This window comes from Lepidochelys olivacea (assembly GCF_965140295.1).
Source record: "Lepidochelys olivacea isolate rLepOli2 genome assembly, chromosome: 5".
In the NCBI taxonomy this organism is placed as follows: Eukaryota; Metazoa; Chordata; order Testudines; family Cheloniidae; genus Lepidochelys; species Lepidochelys olivacea.
In genome coordinates, this window is record NC_140415.1 from 20,962,940 (window position 1) to 20,984,733 (window position 21,794).

The 21,794-nt window shown below is 43.6% G+C and overlaps 1 long non-coding RNA gene across 1 annotated transcript in view; it reads left to right on the top strand.

The window, feature by feature from the left end:
- The window catches only part of LOC311521321, a 121,565-nt gene that overhangs the window by 79,151 nt on the left and 20,620 nt on the right, over nucleotides 1-21,794 (top strand). The window contains exon 2 of the long non-coding RNA XR_014711853.1: nucleotides 21,463-21,666. This is a non-coding gene — a long non-coding RNA (uncharacterized lncRNA). The remainder of the gene's footprint in view (nucleotides 1-21,462; nucleotides 21,667-21,794) is intronic.

Genomic DNA, 21,794 nt, shown 5'->3' on the forward strand with positions numbered 1-21,794 from the left:
GCATTGCTGTGAGCCAATAGTTGATTGCTTTCCCAGTGAAGCCAAGGTGAATCTCTGAGTCACAATCACCTCCTATTAGCGTGGTGCAGCTGTGCAGCCCCCTTGCTGAGGGCTCTAGAGACAGTCAAACTCTAGTCCTTTCCTGATAGTAGCTGCACACCCCTTAGGCTCTCTGTGAACCAGCCACTAGGGGGCAACATTGCATACATACACACAAAGCCAGTATAGGAGGAGTCCCTGCATTCCAGCACAAATGGCCTGCGCATAAGGTCTATCACGTGATCCTGATGGAGTCAGCACAATAACACAGTGGGATCTGTCACGTCAGCATCTGGATTATGAAAAGGAGAGCTGTGTCTTAGTTACTGTGGCTCCAGAAACCTCCTGCAACCAGCATGATTTAGCAGCATGTAGTAGACTCCTGTAACACCACTTGTTTTGTAACATATAAACTGATTTTTTACATTAGAACACAGAAAGCAAGGTGTTTTTTTAAAAACCATGTAGGTAGGCTATAATCCCTAAGAACAGCAGAGTGAGCTACAGAGGAGATTTAAATCTTACCTCTGAGTTTCTTAGATATTTTTTCTTTAAGTCAGAGCCTGGATGAGACATTCATATTTCTTCTTCTTTTCATATGAATTTTAAAAAAAGTTAGAAACACTTGAAATGAAAAATACAGTCAATACAATCATCTGGCTGTAACTGCACACTGCCTCTGACATACACTGGAGTTTCAGTCATTCCCTATCTGTCAGGAAGGGCGTGAATCAATGGCATGCAACCTGAATAAAGATGCATATCATGATAAACCAGCTTGTGTTTAAGATTCCGTGCTTTGCTATGAAAAGCTTGCAGAACCTTATGGTCAGAGCTCTCCCAGTAACCAGGGAGCAAGTACCTATGAAGAAACGAAGCTTGAAGGAAATTTGCAGGGACAGTCACTGAGTCTTCGTCACCCACCAATAATCAAGGGCATTACTGAACATGCAGTGAGTGTCAAGTGGATCACATAACATTTATTACAGTACAACTAGGGTGAGTGTACGCAGCAATTGGCCTGCTGGTTTATTAGGGTTATACTGCACTGACAGGCAGTGAAAAGAGTGGGAGACAAAATTTTTAAAAAACGCTCCTGATAGAACAGCAGGGAAAATGGTGTGAAAGATTCAGTGCTGCCTCCTGAGAGATACGTGTCTTTGTTGTATTTCAGAATTTTGCCTTCTCTGTGCCTGATTCTGATCTGGCTTATTGTGGTGTAACTCCACCGAAGACAGAGGAAATGGTGAAAACCAAATCAGGATCAGGGATCTGCACTTAAATGTGTTTCTTGATGCAGCATGAGGGTTTTGTTGATTATCATAAGCTAAATGACATCCTTCGCTTGTTAACAACTGCTCCCTGCTTTACCGTTTTTAATAAAAGAGGGGAAACATATCTTAGCCCCTTTAAAACTCTTTTTGGTGGTTTGCATAATTTTTTTTAACCAATACACAATAGATTTTGCTGTTCATCTGAGGGGATCCGAGAATGAATCCTTTGGGGTTTCTCCTTGGGTTGTATTGCCAATTTCCTGTGGGTTCAAAATTATTTTGACCCGCCTTGGTCAGGCTAATTGCCAAATTGTCTAGATGTCCCCTGCCTCTCTGCTACCTAGCTAATTGGAGTGGCTCCAGTATTGGCTACAAAGGAACTTTGCAATGAGTGAGGTTGCTCTTGATACAGAGCCTCTGTCATAAATAACATGTGATGGAGTTGTTCTGGTTTTTATTCAGAAGGTGTCCTATGATGACAGGGTAATAACTAACCACTTGACTTTCCAGTGGCTCTGTGCTCAGTCAATGCAGGAATGGAACCAGCCTTCAGCACCAGTAAAGTAATCTGCTGTTTGGGGTCCCTGTATCCAGTGCAGGCTTTGCAAAGAACAGACTGGCTTTATCTCCTTTGTCTGTAGAGGGATCAGAAGGGGGTTGGGGGGGGGGGGGGGGACTCACCACCAGGTGGCTGCTGCATAGGACAGAAACCAAATCAGGATCCTCAGGTAGGATAGCTTTGGTTTTAGTCTGTTGTTAAGGGGTCTGTCAGGCATTGACCAAGGACTGACGGTGCTGAATCTTTTTACTTATTCTGCTCTCTCTATATGTTGTTTATTCCTTGCAATATTTGTCTATAAAAGTCAGCCCTCAGATTCCCAGGGTCAATGATGGCTGACTTAGCTTGCAGGAGTCACCAGGAAACAGGCCTGTTGATGAACATTCTCAATGTTTAGCTGAAATAGCCTTTTGTGCTTTACCTGGTGGTTGTTCTGGTTTGACTCTCCTCAAATGCTGCCCGATGGAGCTCTGCTGTCGTGAGTTTTAATCTGGGAAAAACACAGGAGGGAGGTTCAACATTTACCCATCACACCCCTACTAGATCGGTCTCCATAATATAGAGGAATATGGAGCCATAGGTTCAAATCCCAACCGGGTCGACTCACCTTGTCTTTCCGAGGTACACAAACTGTTTCCTTTACGGTTTTACTTTTTGTTGGTCTGTTGGAAAAGATCTTAAACTTGAGGACCTGTCTCATCTGTGTGGGCATTAAAGCTCTCGTGGCACTTTCTGTTTAAATAGGGGTTTGCCCTGATCTCTTTAGACAATATTTCCCTTTCCCATCTGTTGTGTAGCATGTTGTGTACTGATTATTCACCCCTTGTTTCCATCTTCTACCCCAGAGGTGGATGCATTTCAAGGGTAGATGAAGTGCTGCATGTAAATATTGGGTCACTTCCTCCTTTCTTTATTTAGTACATGGGGTGTGGGGGAAAAGAGAAATGGGCAGGCAAGGGATCAGGGGAATAAAGTTTACTGACTACAGAACTGATTGTGGAGCTGGTTTTTCTAAATATTAATGGTTGGAAATTAAGGGCAAAATTTTAAAAGTGGCCACTGATTTTGGGTTTTCAACACCACATAGCTTGGGCTTGATGTTCAAAAGAGCTGATCTGACTGAAACCAGCTCAGTGCCCCTGAAAATCAGACCCAGTCCCCCAAAACATTAGCCACTTTTGAGAAGCTTGGCCTGGTATTCCAGGTGGCTTAGCAAGAGTAAAGCAGGTGATGAAGCTGAAAGGTATGGGGCCAAATCCTGCTCCTTTTACTTACGTGAACAATGCCAGTAACTTCGGTGGTTGCATTCTCGTGAATAAGGTGGACAGAATCCACCCCTTTGTTTGGTTTGGGGATGGAGTTTTAACTCTTTGGACGCATTCCCAGTCCACCCCATACAGATGCAGAGTGACCAATACCTATTTTTCATGAACCTTCATAGCTTACACCTATTTTTCCATTTCTATTGACAGATCCCACCTCATTCCCAAGGAGAGTGATAAAAATCAGTGTGTGGCAGCTCTGTGAACTTTACCTGGTGGTTGTTCTGACTCTCATCAAATGACAGCATGGGTGGCAACTCTGTGAGCTGTCATGACAGAACCCAGTTACAGTGGCTATGAGGCCCCCTGCTCTTCTGGCTTGGATGTGGGGTGAGGATTCTCAGGGCTGGAATCTGCTCTCAGTTATACTTATGTAAATATGGAGGCACTCTTCAATCGGAACATTTGGAAGGATCTCTGCAGAGCAGGCAGAGGCATTATTACCACCAGGCACCTGACCTTGAGTTGAAATTACTCTTGAGCTACATCAGTGGGCCAGATCTCCAGCTGGTGTCAATCAGTGTGGCTTCATTGACTTCAGTGGAACTGTGCTGATTGACACCCAGCTGGGGATCTGGCTCATCGCACCTGACATCAGAATCAGGCCCCAGGAATCTGACAGGCTTTGAGACAGGCTTCCTTCCCCGTACTCATCCAAGCTAGAAGAGCAGACATCTCAGAGCTGCAGTCTAACTGGGTTCTTTGATGACAGCTCACTGGGCCGCTAACCATGCTGTCAGTCAGCTTTCTGCTTTTATTTTTAAACTCTGAGCACAGTCAGCTGATGGAGTAATGGAAATCCTCATGCCATGTCCACACTGCAGCTTCCACCTTTGGGAGCTGAGAGATACTTGCACATGGTCTGAATGTAGCTGTACCACCTGAAATTGGGATCAGGCCTTAATTGGTTAAGTACAGCTCTGCAGACTTGGACCCCAGTCCTGCCATCTGACACTTCTGAGCAGGCCCTGTGGCCACGCGGAGCCTGCCCACATGCATCACGTAGCAGGATTGGAAACTTTGAGGAATTTAATTTTCTCTTGCCTGGCACAGAGTTAGAGCAGCATCTGTGTTCCCTGCACAACTGTTTGGAATACGAGGGAGGGGTGGGGTTATAAGGAGACAAAAGAAGTGGCCCAGGAGGTAGGGAAGATTGAAAACTCTGTGGCTTCAGCCCACTGTTATTAAGCTGCTGCCTCAGGGAGGTGAAGGTCTCAGTGGCATATGTCTTGATCATGGTAGGGTGTGGAAAAAGAAAGTCCACGCTTCCATGCCTGAGGCATTCCCTTCCCCCAAACAATGAATAAATAAAAGGGCAAGTCTAATTGGGGAAGATGTTTGAGATTTGTTTTTACAGAAGGGAGCGCTTTTCTTCTCCTTGTTTTGTATTTCGTTGGCTCCTGCACTGTGAGATAAATAGCTGCACGAGGTGATGTAGAGCAAATATCTTCATGAACATGTATTGATAATAAAATACAGTCACTGGGCCAGATTCCGTAGCTGGTACAAATCTGTGTAGAAGTCAGTGGAGCTATGCCAGTTGATGCCTGCTAATTTTCATAACAGCATTTAAAAATATATATATGTAAAAGCTAAGTGCATTTTGTTAAAGTTGAAATGATCCTAGGGTAAAACTGGGTTTATTTTAAAAATGTATTTATTGGTTCACCGTGCACATCAGCGTGAATGAGGCCAGCACAGCAAAGAGAAGGAGTGGCAATAAGACACAGAGTGAAAACTTACATTTAACAGCATCAGCAAAAGGATAAAACACAGAGCAGCAATTCTGATGTTACATTCCTTGTTACACTGGAGAAAAAACATAGCTTAACAACTCATTGATATACTCAACCATGGAAAATGTAAGGTAACCAAACACTGCCTCCATGACAATGCCTTGATATGAGATGTTTATTAACACTAAGCAAAATTCCAGCCCAGCGGGCTGTGTGTTCTCCGAACCAGGCATGCTTTTGCTGCAAAAACTAATACATGACTTTAACAATTAACTTATAATTCCTTTAGTGTTTCATAATTGAAATAAGCAAATATGGAGCATCATTCAAATCCCAGCTACATCTAACAGGACTTCTATGGTACAAACAGGACTTCTGTGGTAGTCAATGGGATCCAGCATGGGAGGAGTCCTTGGCTGAATTTGGGGCCATATGAAGTACAACCAAACGAATAGTCTTTTTGGAACCATTGTGTGCAAATGTTTATCTATACATTTGAAGTAGAAGATTCCTGTTTGCATATGCATATGTATTAAGAGGTTTTGACAGGTGAAATATCAGTAGTGATCATATTTGTGATTGTTATATAAGAAATAAGAGTTGTCTTACAGACCTTTGAAGCAATAGCTTGTAACTGATGCTTCACGAAAGGCAGTAAAAACAACAAACCAACCTCAAAACAAAATTAAAAAACACATGTTGTCTCTAGCTGATTTGTGCATTGCTAAATAAGGAGTAAAATATCCTTCCCAATCCATGCAGGTAATCATCTGATGCACTGAATTATGAGCCTGGAATACACTTTTTATCCTGACTTCATCTTGCAAGGCTGCAAATAATAGCAATGATCACAAAGTTATCCAGTTCATGCTATTGCACTCATAAATTCTCTTTTATTCAATTTAGCACATTTTCAGAAGGTTGAAGTATGGAGAACAGTTGCTCACCAGAAGCTAGTGGTAGGCCAGAGTTGCAAAGTTTGGATATGGAAGCAGATCTAGATCTGAATTTACCCAAAGTTTGAGGGCATGTGATTTGGTATCATTGCAGTTTGTCAGGACTTTGTGGGGCATCAAAATAGGCCTTTTTTTTAATTAAGTCAAGCACTTGCTCCAATTGAATCAATGTTTACATTTATATGGAATCCAAATTAACATTGCTGACCAATGTTCCCTGTAATTTTTGACAGGCCATGTGCGCAAAAAATTTCTTCTGTGCAAATTTTTGTGCGCCCGGTGTTTCGTTGTGTGCGCGGGGTTTAGGCTCTGTGTGCGCACACACACAGCTTAGAGGGAACAGTGTTGCTGACATATGGAGGTAGGGGGGCACAGTTTCAAATCAGTTTCAAAGAAGCCTTGAACCTGTCTCCAAGCGTTAAAGTCACATGTGCACAAGCCAATGTGCAGACAAACATCTGCAAATGCAAAACCCCAGCTATACTGCAAGAGTGCTTCAAGCCATCCAGCCTGCCACCCTGGAATTATACTGCAGAGCGACAACAGGAAATTCCCAGTCCCAGAGTTGTCCCCAGAAATGCGAGTCTTGTAGTGCCCAGCACCCTCCTGGACAATACAAGCTCTTAGAAAGTCCATCATTTCACACCAAAACCATGACACAAACTGTGGACGCCAATCAGTTGTGACTCAACCGGGGAGACCATGGAGATGTATGACATGAGTCACCAGGAGCTGGCCATCTCTTTTTCAGAGGACCAGTACACAAGGGGGACGAAGTCAGCCATTTTTATCAGTTGATCGATCATGGTGAGGACTACAGTGTGCTCATTAGACACTGGGAGCTTGACTATGAAGTTTAGGGTAATGGCTTCCCAGGGTCTGGACAGGGTCTCAGAAAGCAGTAGCATGCCAAGGGGTTTCAAGCGCAGTGTCTTGGTGCAGGCACATCTCAGAGGAATCCAGATAGAGTGGATTGTGGTGCACATTCGGGGCCACCAGAAGGAGCAGACAGCCAAACAGAGAGTCTTGAGGAACCCCAGATGGCCTGCTAATGGTGAGCCATGACAGGTTGAGGAGCCATCCTAATACTCATGGCTGTTTCCATGTATGGACAAAGTATTTGTTGTTAAATGTAAAATTATTATGGGTGAGGATTAAATGTATGAATCTGGCTATGTGTTTGGGATCCATTTCCATGCGTTGTACATTGTCTTGTATGTATTTGAGGCAGGCAGCAATGCCATCATAGTGAGAGATATTGGTGTATATGGAGGACGTCCATAGCGGTGAGGATCATGTTCTGGGAGAAGTTGTTAATATTGTGGCATTTTTGGAGGAAGTCATTAGTGTCTTGGAGGAAGCTAGCCCTTTGTGTGGTGAGTGGTTTATGGATGGTTTCTGTGAGTCCTCCAGTAAGCGTGCTGTGGCCAGATATGATGGGTCTGCCTGGGTTCCCTTGTTTGTGTATCTTGGGAAATAGGTAGAAGGTTCTGGGGTGGGTTTGCGGGGGATGTGATTATAGAGTTATTCCTGGAGTTTCTGGGGGGAGGGTTTGATGATATCTTTACATTCCTATGAGAATTGTAGTGTGGCGTTTTCTCTGACACCACCTACTATTAAGAACTCAAAGAGAAGTCTGTTGGCCTCACTGATGTAATCTTCGTGATTAAAGACTATGATAGCACACCCTTTGTCTGCAGGTCTGAGCATTATCTGGTGGTTGGCTTTCAAGGACTGTATAGCTACAGATTACAGCCCCTAAAAATGCAGCCCATTTATTTATATCAATCATAACATTTATCTTTGAAAAATAAACATGCTTAATTGTTTTCAGTAACACTGGAAAATTGTACCTCGCCCCCATGTCTATATTAGCAGAGATTGCCTGAGGAAGCGGAATCCATATCCAGATCCAGGCTTTGGCAATGATTTGAGAATTTGATTGCAAAGCCAAACCAGGGTTATGGTTCAGGCTTGGGTCTGTATTCGATGTTGTCAACATTTTAGAACCAAATGGTAGAAATCTCACAACATGCTGCCAACATTTGAGCCACATTCTAACCAGAACTAAAGATATGGCTTTTTTCCAGTTTTGGGTATGACCTAAAAGCAAAGCCATAAATTGAGATCCAAAAATTCAAATTCAGACTTTCCTCCTAAAATCTCAAAGGGGTCACATTCAAGATTTCAGTTTTGAGCCATCTCTAATTATAGCACTTTCCCTGTTATGACACTGTCACTGGTATAAGGCTACTCTCTGGTATTCTGTCCCCATGCCAAATAAACCTTGAATCATAAAAGTTAGAAATGGAAAAGACTTGTTAGAACATCCAGTCAATCTACATTTTCATCCAAATGTTTTCATCCAATTCCAAATCACCAAATTTAGCCCAGATCCCCAAGATAGCCTACTGGATAGTTCCCCAAAGTTGACACGTTACTAGTTGTCACCTATTCACTTGCTTTTTAGTCCATCAGCCAATTTTCAGGTGTCTTGGCATCCAATCCAATTTGAAATAAAGTTACCACTAAGATGTCATGAGCCACAGTCAGTGTCTAACAATATCTCTTGAGAACATAAAGGTTAACTGGCATTTATATTATGTTGAGGTCCTGCCTTTCCATTGTCCAAGAACATTTGCTTCTGTTTAAAGCCATCTAAAAAGAAAAGGGGGAAAAAATCCAAGGTCTAATTACTGCAAAGATAAAAATGGCTGTCCAGGTATGAACTAAACAATGGGTGGGAAGAGTCTGCATCAATGTTACGGATAGATTCTGTTGTACATTTCTCATTTGTAAGTCCTGTGACGGGGGAGGGGTGGTGATCATCTCTCCCAAACATTGTCCTGCCAGTCCGTAGAGTCTCCCACACCACCACATACTCTGATCCCTCCACATACTTCCTCCCCAAAGCTTCCCACTCCCAGTCCACAGCTCCCTCCAGCTAAGTTAGACAAATAACTGTCTGGCCTCTCTCTCTCTTGCACATATGCCGGCAGCAGTGGGTGAGTATGGCAGAAGATGGCTATCCTGTTTCTGAGTAACAGCCGTGTTAGTCTGTATTCGCAAAAAGAAAAAGAGTACTTGTGGCACCTTAGAGACTAACCAATTTATTAGAGCATAAGCTTTCGTGAGCTACAGCTCACTTCCTCAGATGCATATCGTGGAAACTGCAGCAGGCTTTATATATACACAGAGAATATGAAACAATACCTCCTCCCACCCCACTGTCCTGCTGGTAATAGCTTATCTAAAGTGATCATCAGGTGGGCCATTTCCAGCACAAATCCAGGTTTTCTCACCCTCCACCCCCCCACACAAATTCACTCTCCTGCTGGTGATAGCCCATCCAAAGTGACAACTCTTTACACAATGTGCATGACAATCAAGTTGGGCTATTTCCTGCACAAATCCAGGTTTCCTGTTTCTGCCTCTTTCAACAAAGCTGGGAGATTGTCCCCTCCCCCACAAGTGGTATCAAGTGGTCACACAGGAAGTAGGTGTGTTCCCTAGGTATGGTGTGTGCACTACATGTTGTAGGTTGCTACCCAGACCAGCCAGTGACTCCGGAGCATGAACAAATCATTCCCATTCTTTGCAGAAACAAAATGTATAAAGGAGCTGTGGTTAGGGCTGGTCTCAGGCAGAATGAGAGTGCATTTTGATGCTGCTTCTGCAGCATGGATACGTGCCTGTTTGGGTATTGGCCTGTCTCACTTTTATTATTATTTGTATTACAGTATCACCGTGATGCCCCAACCCCATTGTGCTAGGTGCTGTACGAACACATAGCAAGTGACAGTTCCTGTCTTAAAGAGACGATAAGCTAAATAGACAAGAATGACAAAGGGTGAGAGAAAGGAAGTATTATAACTCCTATTTTACAGATACGGAACCAAGGGGCAGAGAGATGAAGTGATTTGCCCAAGGTCACACGAGGTCTGAGGCAGGGCTAGCGCCTGACCCCTGATTTCCAGAGTTCCAGTCCAGAGCTTTACCACCAAAGCCATAGCACCCCTTTCTTTCCCCCCATTAGCCAGAATTTCACACTTCCCCGATAACCCAACCCGTATTAGGAGTTGTCTGGCAAATTCATGAATGTGATGTGGAATTCTGTGGAAGTGTGGATTTAAATAAGCCCGGTGTATCTTCCTCATACTCAACTAACCCTTAAAATGCCAATGAGTGCACAGGAAGAGGCATGCGGGAGTGTGCTCAATTAGTAACATCTATCGGGCCAGTTTTTCTTTGATCAAAATAGATGCATTTATGTATTTATTTTTATTTACTTTGAGTTGTCAAAATTTCCCGCCAAAGTATTTTGTAAGCAGAATATGTCATTCCATATCGGAAAGGCTGTCAAAAATATCAATAACCCACAGCCCCAAACGCCAACACCAAAGCCTGCTCTTTGCAATTTCACACAAGCATGAAGAAACCCGTCATAGTTTCCAAAGCATTTTAAGAGCTGAGTTTATAAGAGTTACAATGCACTTCAGTTGTAACAAAGAGATTTCACTGTGGGTTCAGAGGTTGTGAATTTGATAAGCTGTCTCATATTTTTAAATGAAAAAATGATACTTCATCTTTCTAATGACAGAAAAGTTGGAGATGGTTTACAGTAATATATGCCTTTTTTAATACATGGCTTGCAATCTCAGTACAACAGCTGTATGAAGAATGGAGTAGCAGGCAAAAGGTTAATAGAGCATTGGTCCTTTTTTAATTGAAAAAATGACTGAGGGACCATGTAGCAGACCGAGCAGTAATATTATTACAGGCTGTAAGTACTGTTCCAAAGACTTACTGTTCATCTGGGAGTAGAGTAATGAACATCAAGCCGTGTCTCTCTGCTTCAACACGAATGTGAACTTATTCTCAAATAGGTTAATAACCATCTCCCTGTAAAAAAAATGGATAATATTTTAAAAAAATGTTTCTCTCCCTTTTCAAACTTTATTTGCTACAAGAGCCTTGAGAAATGAGCATGCTGTATCACTGGCAAAATTAAGAAGAACTAAGAGACTGATTCACCTCTAATTTACACCAGTTTTATCCCATGTAACTCCATTGACTTCAATGGAGTTATTTCTGATTTACACCATTGTGAAAAGAGAATCAGTCCTGTGTCAAGCTCTCATGTGTACAGTTGTGTATTTATTTGGAAACTGGATCAAAATGTAGTACACTGGGGTTAAAGAAAGTGGGTGAGACCAGCTGTGCTGATTTAAATCAGCTGGGGACCATGGCCTTTAATTTCATTTCAGACATGTTGTCGTAAACTTTGCCTGTATTTTGATTTAAAGCAAACAAGTACATTATTGCTGGAAGATTTTCCTATGATTATTATTGTCTTATCATATAATTTATATTGTGATAGCATCATGGTGAAATTCACTTCACCTGCATGAGACCTGAGTAATTGGTGTTTAATCTGGTGAAGTGTGGTGGTAGGGGTTGGGGAAATATGAGCATTCCCTCCCAAGGTGAGATTAGAACGTGGTGCTGAAATGATGTCTGTCCCACATTTTTGTGGTGGCTTAGGGTACCAGATGTGTGTAATTGTAGATCTTTCGGCCTTCTCTTAACCTGCTCCCAGGGCTGCCTGATGAAATGGTGAAGCACTGGAATGGGTTACCTAGGGAGGTGGTGGAATCTCCATCCTTAGAGGTTTTTAAGGCCCAGCTTGACAAAGCCCTGGCTGGGATGATTTAGTTGGTGTTGGTCCTGCTTTGAGCAGGGATGGGACTAGATGGACCTCCCGAGGTCTCTTCCAGTCCTGATCTTCCATGATTCTATGAAATGCAGCAAGTCCCGTAGAATACATCTATCGGAGGGCAGCAAGTCCATTTTGTGGCAACTTTCAAGGGTTTTGAAATGTGGTTTTGTTCCACCAGACCCGAGCAGCCTCTGGGATCTAGGAGAAGCAAAAATAGTGTGCAGCCACTTTTGCACCCTCCTTCAAGTCCTGCACTGAGCAGATCTTGACCCTCTGTAAAGAGCTGGTCTTAAAAGTTCACTTCCTAAAACCAAACCTATTGAACAAAGCTAGCTCTGCATACAGAGAAGAGCACATGGAGTTGAATAATACAGTGGGACGCTCCAATAACCACTGAAATACACAGGAGAAGTATAAACTTCTGTCCACAGAAGCCCTGTATCTATGGGATTGCTGCTGTATTTCTTTGCTTCTTTATTTAATGAAAATGGCTTGATTTGCAAAGACAAAGTGAAATCAGTTTACTTTTCTGCTATAAAACAATTACACCGCTTTTACACTCTGGTCTTATCAGGCTTTATATGTCTTGCTAAAATAAGAACAAAATAAAGGCAATTTAATCCTTAAAGTAGCTAGAGCTTTGCCTTTTAGTACCTTAAACCCTGTCCTTGTCATGAATGCTGAAGGGGGCAGAGGTAAGATTCTCACCGCATGCGTACCAGGCTGTGATCTTCCTAGGTGGTGATCACTCTCAACTCCCAGTGAGGACTCAGAAATCAGGACCTTGCAGGATTGGGCCCATGGCTTCTTCTCCTGAACAAGATGGTAACTTTGCAAGCTCAGGAGCATGGCTGGGAACAAATGAGGACTCAATTCCTTCCCTGTTCTGCCTTTTCTCTTCATGGGGAGTTACCTCACCCATTTGCATGGAGCAGCTTACTCCCCCTCTGGCCCTGGCCAGCTACTCTGACTGCTGAGAAGAGATGCAAAGCCAGGATTGCTCCCTCTTGCTACAGCTCTCTGCCCTCACCCTACCCCATTTCTTGTGGAGGGTGGGCAGGTATTGGGTCCAGGGATGGGGACCAGAGAGACACTCCCTCAACAGTTGGGTGATTAGGATAGTGATGGCAGAGCCCTAGGTTCAAATTCTAGCTTTCCCCTTACCCTAAGCAGTCTCAATCAGAACAAGGCTAAGCAGTGGAAGAAGGACTGATACAATCTAGCCTGGGGGTAATCAATTATTTTTTGTCAAGGCCCAGATTTCTAGGTCAAGGTATAGTCAAGGTCCAGACCCCAGAGAAAATAATTTTAAAAATAATGATAATCATAGAATCATAGAATATCAGGGTTGGAAGGGACCTCAGGAGGTCATCTAGTCCACCCCCATCTAGTCCATCCCAGCCAGGGCTTTGTCAAGCGTGACCTTAAAAACTTCTAAGGAAGGAGATTCCACCATCTCCCTAGGTAACGCATTCCTGTGTTTCACCACCCTCCTAGTGAAAAAGTTTTTCCTAATATCCAACCTAAATCTTCCCCACTGCAACTTGAGACCATTACTCCTTGTTCTGTCATCAGCTACCACTGAGGACAGTCTAGATACATCCTCTTTGGAACCCCCTTTCAGGTAGTTGAAAGCAGCTATCAAATCCCCCTTCATTCTTCTCTTCTGCAGACTAAACATCCCCAGTTCCCTCAGCCTCTCCTCATAAGTCATGTGTTCCAGTCCCCGAATCATTTTTGTTGCCCTCCGCTAGACTCTTTCTAATTTTTCCACATCCTTCTTAATGTGTGGGGCCCAAAACTGGACACAGTACTCCAGATGAGGCCTGGAGTATGTCGAATAGAGGGGAACAATCACGTCTCTCGATCTGCTGGCAGTACCCCTACTTATACATCCCAAAATGCCATTGGCCTTCTTGGCAACAAGGGCACACTGTTGACTCATATCGAGCTTCTCGTCCACTTCTCGTCCCTAGGTCCTTTTCTGCAGAACTGCTGCCGAGCCGTTTGGTCCCTAGTCTGTAGCGGTGCATTGGATTCTTTCGTCCTAAGTGCAGGACTCTGCACTTGTCCTTGTTGAACCTCGTCAGGTTTCTTTTGGCCCAATCCTCTAATTTGTCTAGGTCCTTCTGTATCCTATCCCTACCCTCCAGCATATCTACCTCTCCTCCCAGTTTAGTATCATCTGCAAACTTGCTGAGGGTGCAATCCACACCATCCTCCAGATCATTTATGAAGATATTGAACAAAACCGGCCCCAGGACCGACCCTTGGGGCACTCCACTTGATACCGGCTGCCAACTAGACATGGAGCCATTGATCACTACCCATTGAGCCTGACAATCTAGCCAACTTTCTGTCCACCTTATAGTCCATTCATCCAGCCCATACTTCTTTAACTTGCTGGCAAGAGTACTGTGGGAGACCGTGTCAAAAGCTTTGCTAAAGTCAAGGAACAACACGTCCACCGCTTTCCCCTCATCCACAGAGCCAGTTAGCTCATCATAACTAAGTAATAAGTAAATAAAAAGGTTTTGGGGTCCATTAAAAAGCATCTGGCAGTCGGGATTTGGCCACTGGTCCACCTGTTAACTACACCGATGTAGCCCTCAGCTTTGTGGTGGATAAAGTTAACCTTGAATATATGAATTGGTAAATTAAAACCATTGTACCTATATGTATAGAGCTAATCTGCCTGTGAATATTGTACATTCACCAGATGAATAAAATCTTGGTGCATATCATGGTGATTTCTCAGCTAACAACTGATTTTGGAACCCCAGGGGAAAAGATATGTACATCAATACAGGAAATAAAGAAAAAAAATGAGGCCAATGACATATGAAGACCCTGCTGGAAAAGAAAAAAAGCCTTCAGATGAAAACAACCCTGGAAACCTTAGGGGGGAAAAATGTGCTCCAATAATAAATAAAAGTATGAATTATCATAGTAAATTATAATGTGAAGCACAATAGAGCTTATGGGCTTGCTTAGGCTACAAAAAAGCTAGCACTCTGAGGAGCAGAGTTGATGGTCATTAGTGCCTGGCTTCCACCAAGCCAAGATATTTCTGAATGTAATTAAAAATAGAAGAGATGGTAAGGGTTGGGGCTTGAACTGAAGCAGTGGAAAGGGGCGAAAGGGCATCCAGATTCCCTCCACAAAATAAAGGTATATATTAGGAAGAAGGAAGATTCATCTGAAGCCCAGTTTGAGGTCCCATGATCACCTGCTGTTATCCTTACTCATTTGCCCAAGGAGGCGTGAAGAACATTACACCGGTCAAATGGGAAACCTTGATAAGGTGTGCCCAGAACAATGCAATGAGGTAACTGGGTTGTAGTTCAGCTTTATTTTCAGATGGTGCTTGTGATACAGAATTTGAGCTCTAGAACATGCCCAGGAGAATAGTGAAAATGAAATCAATCTGTCAATGATCAATTATTTTCCTGATTGGACATGAAGCAAATTAAAATGTATTTTCTGAATGTGAGAGAGCAATCAGAAGTGATGATGATTATGATTGATAATAATAATAATAATAAATTAAATAAAATACTTAGCTCTGATATAGCACTTTTCATTAGCAGATTTCAAAGTACTTTCCAAAGGAGGCCAGTATTATTATTCCCATTTTACAGGTGGGAAAACAGTGTAACTGTGGAGGTGGGCCAGACAATGATCCAGGGGCAGCCAATAGGAAATCTCAGCATTTCAGTTTCTCATTATAGCTAATTATGCTGGGGGGAGGGCAGGGATTGAGGAAAGAACTTTTGTGTGTGCTTCCTCTGAACATCCCTGATGCTGCGTGTGTGAGCAGGGGCTGTTTTCATCTCCTGCAGGTCCTACAGATGGGTCATCAAAAGGTTGAAGGACCAAGTAGATTGGTGGCAGTATGGAAGGGAAAGACAGTACCTAACAGAGAAACAACTAGAAGTTCACTCCACCACCAATTCTCCATAACGACAGTAGAGTTATGGTAGTCTCTATATGCAAGCCTGAGACAATGGCCCTTGGGTGGGGAACCTACATCAGGGAGGGTACAATGGAATCCTCCCCAGGACTCAGAGACAATGTGGAGGACATTTTGTATGCTGCTCTGCAGCTGCTGTGACAGCCAGGGGCATTTGCACCGACAGCGTTCCCTGTGCATCCCCTACATGGAGTTTTCAGCTTGTGAGAGATCACCATAGGTGAATCATAGGTGAGCTGGGCCAGCACAGGGGGTGTGCAAGTTACAGCCTGTCATATAATGTCCCTGCAGCTAGTCCAGAGAAATTAAACAATGGTGAAGTTGCCTTTCCCTTATGAGAACTTAAGAGATGGACAAATATTGAATAGTTATTAGTAGGATAGGTGGCCTCTCCAGGATTAATTGCAGCAGTAGGTGTCTCAACCACAATTACATAGCCCTGATTAAATGTAGCATTGTAAAGGAATCCACAGCTGTGAGAGTCAGACCTGACATCCAGTCGTACTTTCTGACCCTGAAGATATTGTCTTCCCCAAAGGTCAGAAATATGAATAAATTATACTTTGGACAACCCTGAAACCGAAGGCAGGAAGAACGATGAAAAGCCCTCCTGAAAAATCTGACATACAAGGGTAAAATACATTTATGATTACAGGGAATAAAGGAAATCTATTGCCTCATTTTGCTTAATTTAGGACTGGCCAGATGAAGAGAAAAGTAACCCTTGGCAGTCATGTTTATTCAGGAGCTGAGGTTAGTACGAAGCTCAAAGCAGAGAGACTTTATAACAAAGCAGAATATTGGAAGGCTTCAGGCCCAGCAACAATTCTAATTGATTAAAAATTATCATCAGATGGATAATGTCATCCAAAGGAATTGAACTTTTGGCTTGCTGGGAAACAAAATTGTTAAATAGTTCGTGGTGGTGCTTGGAGTTAGCTGAGAATTTATGTGCTGGAGGAGCAATGCTATCTGTCATCTGTGAAAAGCCTCATTCACAGAGGGACAACACAAGAGAAGGCAATCAGCTTGAAATCTGCTAAGCTGTGAATTTATAACCGCTCTGCAAAGGGAAGGTTGTCTCTTGTTTCAGGTCCTGTCAGCAAGAGCTGGAGGAACTGAAATCAAGGCATGAAAGAGTAGAAATGAATTACAAGTGTGGCCTTGAGAGGGCAGCCTTTTGGATGGAGGGTAGGGGGTCAATGTAAGGAAACTTCAGATCCATTCATTCTACAGCTGGAATGTTCTGTATTTTCCATAAATTCAAAGATCCAGCATCCATGACACACAGCCACCAAATTAGTAATTTAAGCTGAGGTAACAAGTCTAAACAAGATCCCTAGAGTGACAAAACAGGCAAGATTAATGACGAAAGGGAATAATCAGTTTCCTTCCACACACAGGGTGATCTTGAACTTCACAGCCCTTCTATTGCTCTCCAAATCAAAGGGTCCCACCCTGCCTAGCATTACTCACGCAGGACTCCCATCACACCTGTCAGCCTGCCAGAGTCCAAAGGTGGGCTGAAGTGTGTATCAAAGATCCAAAATGAGAAAGAGAAAAACATGATTTATGTAGGAAACTTAACACGCTCTGGGATTTATTCCTTCAGTGTCAATAACTTGTTCGATAACCTCAATGTCATGCTCCTTTATGTCTGATGTAAATAATTTTCAGCAATAAAAAGGAGGGGCACCAGATCTGTGTGGAATACAGTCCAGGTAGGAATGACAATGAGTGGCTTTCACAGAAATTAGGGAGAGGCATCGTGGAGTGGTTATCGAGTTCCTGGTCCTCCATAGTTACCGGACAGGACCAAGATCTATTGCAAAGGGAGCTTAATAAACAGTGGGACTTCTTGATCAGGGAGTTCTCTGTTTGCTGCTTAAAGCATGGCTTTTTCTGTTTATGTCCTCACATCACAGCCATGAGTCCTAGTGGCTCTAACAGGACTATTGCATGGGTTAGGACTATATCCTTGGATCTTGAGTTGAAGGATTGGACCCAAAGGGAAGTGAACTGGTGATGGCACCCTCACAACCAACCAGGAAAGGATGTGTGTTATGAATGGCAAGTTTCAGGAGAAGTTCTTTGCCCTTATTTTTTAATCCATCACACTGGTCAATTGTTGTCTGAGTCCATCTCATTTGAGTTGAAGGGGATGGAATCTGTATTCAGAAAAGGGACGTGTGATGCTTTGTGGTGCTCTCTATGGAGCCTGGAAGTTGTAGCTGTCTTCTAATCACAACCAAGATTTACCCACAGCTACCTTTATAGAAAGAGGCTCTAAACAGGATCTTAGAATGATTGCCATGACAAAAAATCTGCACTTGCCAACCGTTACTACATAATACCATGGGAGACGCTGCAGTAATGGCACTATACCAAAAATATAAAATAACCATGTTACCTCAGATACAATTGTGCAGTAACTGACGGCATATGTTAACTTTCTACTGATGACTGTTGTGTTTACACATCTTCCCTTTTATATGAGGTTAAGACTAAAAGAAGACCGGCGATAAAGAAATTAGATGGATTGTTTACTGCAGGGGTGGCCAGCCTGTGGCTCGTCAGAAGTTACTCTGCGGCTCCTTGTCCAGGCACCGACTCCGGGGCTGGAGCTACAGGCACCAGCTTTCCAATGTGCCGGGGGCAGGGCCGTCCCGAGCGATTCTGGGGCCCTACGCAGCCCCGCCCGCGGTGGGGGGGGAGCCAGGCCTCCGTGGGGGGAAGGAGCGGAGGGGCTGGCTTTGGGGGTACCGCACCCCAGCACTCACCGGCGGCACAGCTGGGGCCGGGCCTGCACTTCCCGCCACCGGTCAGTTCAGGCTGGGCCCTGCTGTAGAGCTCAGGGGAGTGGGGGCGGAGCAGGGGCGGGGGCCCTGGGGAAGAGTTGGAGCAGGGGCTGGCGCAGGACACAGCTGTGCAGGGCACCAGGAAATTTGGTGCTCCAAATTTCCTGGCGCCCTACGCAGCTGCGTACTTTGCATATGGGTAAGGACGGCTCTGGCTGTGGGGTGCTCACTGCTCAACCCCTGGCTCTGCCCCCACTCCACCCCTTCCCGCCCTCTCCCCTGAGCCTGCTTTGCTCTCGCTCCTCCCCCTCCCCCTCCAAGCCTCCTGCATGCCTTAAAACAGCTGATCAGGAGGTACAGGGAAGGATGGGGAGGCGCTGATTGGTGGGTCTGCTGTTGGGCGGGAGGCGCTGGGAGCAGGGAGGAGCTGATGGGGAGCTGCTGATGTATTACTGTGGCTCTTTGTCAATGTACACTGGTAAATTCTGGCTCCTTCTCAGGCTCAGTTTGGCCACCCCTGGTTGTGCTGCGATTGATATGATATGATTGTGATGGTGGCATAGGCCTTGCATAACATTTCTTGTAGCATTCTTGTATGTTCTTCAGCATCAAATTGAAGCATATTTTTCTGACAATTGCTGTCCCTTATAAAAAGAGGGATAGTCCTTACAAAACCTTAGCTCATCCAGACTTGTCTTTTCTACTTTGTCTGAGATTTTCTCAGCTATAAGAGCTTTTGGGGAAGCTCTAGGCCTGAGAATCAAATTCACACTGATCTGTGGGGCAAAAAATGTTCTGATGTGATATTTTTGGCATTTTACATAATCCCATGAGAATTCTGGTGATTTTTTAAAATTATGGACCATTTATGGAGTGAATTAAAGATGCACAGTGGCCTAGGTTAACATAGTCTACAGTAACCATGGTGCTTGGGTGCTCTCGTGATGGGTCTCCATATAGGAATATGGACTGGTAGATGAATAGAAAGAATATTCTCTTTTTTTTTATGTATTTGCCTTCTCCCCTCTCCAGAGTCTGAGCTTCAGTTGTTCCCAGCCACCTAATTCTTTACACTTGTCTTCCTTCTGTGATTTTCCCTCACCCCGAAAAAAGCAAAAATCAATCATTTTCTTTCTAATTTCGAAAGAAGGTGAGGAAAGGAACCCACTGAAAAGCAGAGAATGCCTTTTCACCACTCTTAGCACATTTCTTTCAGTATTTCTCTCTGACTCTCATGTGAGTGCTTTTTCTGTTAGGAGTGTGTGAATGCTGATGGTCATGGACGTATTGATTCCTCTCACAAAATCATGGTGCAGGAAGCAGAGTTTACTCTTTGACCTTCAGCTCACCCTTCCAGACTAACAAACACACAACTTAAATTTTTTTGCAAGACAAAAAAGCAGTTTCTCCATTGAAAAGCCCCCCTCATGTGAGCTGAAAACTCCTAACATTACATAGGCCAAAGATTTCTTTTGTCTTTTCCTTCCTTCTGTATAAACCTTCAGGAATGCTGGTCTCAGTTACCGTGGAATAGCACAGTAATGTCATTGGAGCTACTTCAAAGGCTGGCAGCGGGGTGACTAACAGCAACATTTAGCCCGTTTATAATTATTCATTTTCATTTTTCAGTTATAATACACGAGGCATTTGTCTCTACAGCTTTTCAGGTCAAATATAAAAGCTCATTACTATGCTGTGCAATAGTATGTAATGGAATTATTATTTGTATTATGGTAGTGTGTGAAAGCTCTAACCAAGATCAGGGCCCCATTGTTCTAGGAGCTGTGCATATTGATAGTAAAAGACGGTCCCTACCCAATTTAAGTAGGTAAGATAGACAAAGAGTCAGAGGAAGGGAGTATTATTACAGATGGGGATCTGAGGCACAGAGCAATTAAGTGACTTGCCCAACGAAATCTGAAGCTGAGCCACGTACTGATCCTTGACTGCATCCTAGTCCAGAGCATTGCCCTTTGCAATTATAATAATCATTATTATTATTTATTATTATGATTCAGTAATTCACCTCTACCACAACTGGAATAGAAATATCTCATCAGCATAAAATAGAAAAGCAGAATGTTTGTGGTGCAGAGGAATCCCATTCTGCACGTGCTAGAACAGCAGCATGTAGCGCTGCAAATGTTTTACATGTGGTCCAAGATGGACATAAGTCTGGTGGTATCTATAATGGGGACTCTGACGGGGAGAGACGTACAGCTGTTTGAGGATGCATCCAAGGTGGTAAGATATGTTGATGCTAGCCTGGCATAAGCCAAGTCATTCTACTCATCGACTTTAAGGCCAGAAGAGACCATCATGATCATCTAGTCTGACATCCTGCACATCGCAGCCCACAAAACCTCACTCACCCACTTCTATACTAGGCCCATAAATTCTGGTTGAGTTCCTGAAGTCCTCAAAATCTTAAATTAAATACTTCAAGTTACAGAGACTCCATCATTTACTCTAGTTCAAACCAGCTAGTGATCTGTGTCCCACGCTGCAGAGACAGACAAAAAACTCCAAAGGTCTCTGCCAGTCTGACCTGGGGAAAATCCCTTCCCAACCCCAAATATAGCAATCAGACCCAAAGCATATGGGCAAGGCTTACTAGTCAGACAGCCGGGAAAGAATTCTCTGTAATAACTCAAAGCCCACCCCATTTAGTGTCCCATCTCCAGCCATTGGAGATATTTGCCAGTAGTAGTCACAGATGCGTCATAAGTCATTGTAGGCAATCTCATCATACCATACCATCCCCTCCATAAATTTACTAAGCTCAGTCTCGAAGCAAGTTACGTTTTTTGCCCCCCTGATTCCCCTTCGAGGGCTGTTCCAGAAGTTCACTCCTCTGATGGTTAGAAACTGTTGTCTATTCCTCTCACTGCTGGAGAAACATATTTGATCTATTCACTATCCATATGAGAAGGCAAATGACAAGGTGACCACATCCTTAGTGCGAAGCAGACAGCTGATGCTGAAGTCACTCACGTGTAATTGAGATAGGTGACAAGCACTTCAGTATGTAGTGTCCATGTTCTTGTACTCATAGTTCAAAACCATAATTGCTTTCATATTTGTAGGAGAAATTGACCTAATCAACACAAATGACATTTGACCGACGGGGTGGGTCAGTACACCAAGAAGGGGCTCTTCCCACCCACCAATCATTAAGATTGGTTAGAAGCAGTGGCAACAAGAAGGAAGGGAGTTCAACAGTGAAGGTGAACCTGGCAACTACAGTACTCATGGTGGAGAGACCTTTTGGGACAGCTGCACAGGCTAAGGTATACAAAGTTATTTTCAAGATACCTCTTTTGCTCTTGTAGTGAAGCAACAATAATAATGTGGAAATGTGGGACTGCGGCGGACAGTTGAGCAAGGTAGAAAATGAAAGCAGGAGGTTGGAGCAGAA